General features: G+C 41.4%; 1 long non-coding RNA gene across 1 annotated transcript; it reads right to left on the bottom strand.

Moving 5' to 3' along the window:
• Positions 1-41: 41 nt before the first annotated feature.
• Positions 42-1,952, bottom strand: LOC135978857 (uncharacterized). The gene is made up of 3 exons (XR_010596216.1): positions 1,843-1,952; positions 1,065-1,180; positions 42-933 (listed from the first exon to the last, which is right to left on the bottom strand). It is a non-coding gene; the product is annotated as an uncharacterized LOC135978857 (long non-coding RNA).
• Between the last annotated feature and the right edge of the window lie 1,181 nt (positions 1,953-3,133).

Genomic DNA, 3,133 nt, shown 5'->3' with positions numbered 1-3,133 from the left:
CTACATCAGATGCTATTTGAGAGTCAGACTCTGAGGCGCCTCCATGAGGGTCATTGGGAGTAGAACGGGACCCATCTAGAGAGCCCTCTGGGGAATTTGCTAAACCAGAGTCTGATTCCGCCTCCCCATTTTCAGATAAGCCAGTTTGAGAGCCTCCAGTCGGGGGCATCTCTTTTTGTTTTTGTTTTTTTTCCCTCATTACCTCTTTAGCCCTTTTTAAAATTTTTACAACAACCCAGGCCTGGAACTTTTTGGCAGCCATCTGTTTATCCCCCAAGCGCTGTCCCCTCTTTTGTTTACACATGAGCTGATGTGTACCCTGGAGGGTGCCCCTTTTACCCAGGCCCCTTTTCTCGACTAGTCATGCCTGCTCAGAGCCACCCTTTCCAGCCCTCATGTTTTTCAGCATGGTACTGAACAAACCATCATATTTTTCCCCATTTCTTTCTAAGATCCTGTTTTTAGGCTACCCGAGGATACAGCCTCCATCACTTTTCTGAGGGAAGCATCAAACCCTCCCCAAATACTAGAATATGGGGGAGCTCTGACGAGCTTATGGTTTTGGGAAAATGGTTTGTCAGTTCTTGGTTTTTTTATTCACAACCCCTAGAGCGCATGCTCCGGGTTTGCGCACATTCAGAACCCCTAGAGTGCGTGCTCTGGGTTTGTGAATGTGGGTGTTTTCGCTCACAGTTTCCTCAGGGCTTGGTGTGGTAGTGGCCACTGAGGAACTGGAGTTGTGGTGGCATGGTTGTTTTGTTTTGTCCTTGGGTTTGACATATATAAAATTTGGACCGCCCGCATGCTTCAGCTGCACTCCTATGCTGTTTTGCATTGTTAAAGGTCTCAAAGCAGATTCCTGGTTCGTTCACAGTTCTGGAGGAGATGTCCTTGTAGCTCTGACTACTGCATTGTCAGAAGAGTTGCCCAGGCCTATGAGGGGGAAAACAACAACAACAACATTTTACAAAACTGAACTTTGCCATTTCTCACCCACACCTATGTATTTACTTAAAATACAAAACCTCATAGAACAACCAAACCAATAAGCAAAATATATTTACCGGGCTTCATCCATCCATCAGTGACTGATGCTGGTGAATTTTCCTTTTCAGCTGTCTTTCCTTTTTCTTTTCACCTTGTTTTCCCTCTGGTCTAAGGATCTCATGTTTTGACTGTACTGTGGAGCAAACAACAACATTATTATAAAACACATGAAACCGTCTTGTAAACATACATATACATATTACACACACACACACACACACACACACACACTTACTTCATTAGGGTGTTTTTCTATTTAAAAAGTCATAGCTTTCCAATAAAATAATCCATTTCAGGCTGTACAACAAACACAGATTTTTTAAATACATCTCATTTTGCAGGATAAAAACCAAAACTGCTTTTAAAATCCATTTGGCACAGAAACCCTTGTTAGTTTGAAACACACATACCACCAGTTTAAAACCCACAGTTTGCAACCAAATACTTATCAAAAAACCCACATGCATTTAAAAGCCACATGGTTGTTGTGTCCCCCCCCGAGCCATGTGTGTTTGGGTTAGTGAGTAGCATTCCCTCTCCCCAAGTGCCTCAAACCCCATTTTTAAAAACCCATCACATTATGCACAGTAAAAAAAACCGTGTTAGTTTGAAACAAACCAAGTACTTTAAAAAAAAAAAAAAAACCCAAACCTATGCCTTGCACAGGCCCCTCACACACACACACAAAACAGCAGCTTTATAAAACACACCAAACCAAGTTTGCAGCCAGACACTTTTCAAAAACCCACATGCATTTAAAAGCCTGTTGCAAAAAAAATAAATAAATAAAGTTACCTTTCACTATGGGATAAAGTGTTGCAGGCACATGCTTGTTCTGTTCCCCCTCATGTGTGTTTGGGCCTTCAGGTTCAAGAACAAGGAAAAATGTTACTTAGTATTACCCTAATCCCCATACAGCCTGTGGAATACTTTTTTCCCCTTTAATTCAACAGTATTAAGCACAACTATAGTTAAAATGGTTTTTACCCTGGCCTGGTGGTGAAATGCAGTTTAAAGTTACTGGTTCCATGCTAAACAGATCACACTGCAATAAACATAGGCACCATTATTTATTAAGACAGCATGGGCAAAGAGTGGCATTATATAATATATAGTTTCAGAGTTAAAAACAGCAAGTCTTACCTCTTTTTGCAGTCCAGCAGCTATTCAAGAAAGTTTTCTGTTGAAAAGAACAAGCTCCAGCATACCTGAGGTTTTTATACCATCTTAGCCCATTGTTTCAAACAGACTTCAACACAGTTGCTAACAGGTTAATTTAATCACCCCTCCCATAGCATTCCCTTTTGTGATCTGGGGTAGTGAAACCGTTTTGTCTGCACAACAGGGCTTCCCCCCCGCTTTAAGTTAAAATACATTTGTGGCTTTCTTACAGTATTAAACAGTACCCATTTCCAAGTGGGGGCCCTTTGCAGATATTAATGAATGTCTTGGGGGTTGGTGGTTTTTTAAAACATGTTTCTTTCATGCTTAAAGTTTGGGGGGTGGGGTTGTTGCCTAGAAAGAATGTCTCATAGCATTCAACCAACTCCTGGGCCATATTTAAACTGTGCAATAGCGTTCCACCAACCCCAGGGGTTATATTTAAACTGTCCAATAGCATCTGTGAATTCCTGAGGTTTAATTTCATTTCATATTAAGCAGAACTCACCATCCACCCCCACCCACTCCTTACTATGGGTGCACTCCCATCAAATGTAACCCTATAGCAACGAGGGTAAGTAATTGCAGTCACCCTGGCTATTCAGTGAGGGGTGCGTGTGGTTAAACCCATTTAGTTCAACAGACTAAGGATAGCTCTGTGGTTTAAGTATTGGCCAGCTAAGCTCAGGGTTGTGAGTTTAAGTCTTGAGAGGGCTACTTAGGAATCTGGGGCAAAATCAATATTTGGTCCTGCTAATAAAGGCAGTTCTATGAGATAGGTATATCTCCATATTAACTCTATTGTCTGAACTAGACTTGTTTGTTTTATTGTAAGCACATTTTTAGGATTTTTTCCCCCTCCCACCACAACATACATTTCAGCTTTTTGCTATACACACACAAAAACACAAGAGCTAATTCTCAC

Source organism: Chrysemys picta, unplaced genomic scaffold, assembly GCF_011386835.1.
Source record: "Chrysemys picta bellii isolate R12L10 unplaced genomic scaffold, ASM1138683v2 scaf486, whole genome shotgun sequence".
Classification (NCBI taxonomy): Eukaryota; Metazoa; Chordata; order Testudines; family Emydidae; genus Chrysemys; species Chrysemys picta.
This window is presented reverse-complemented; position numbering and strand designations above follow the sequence as displayed.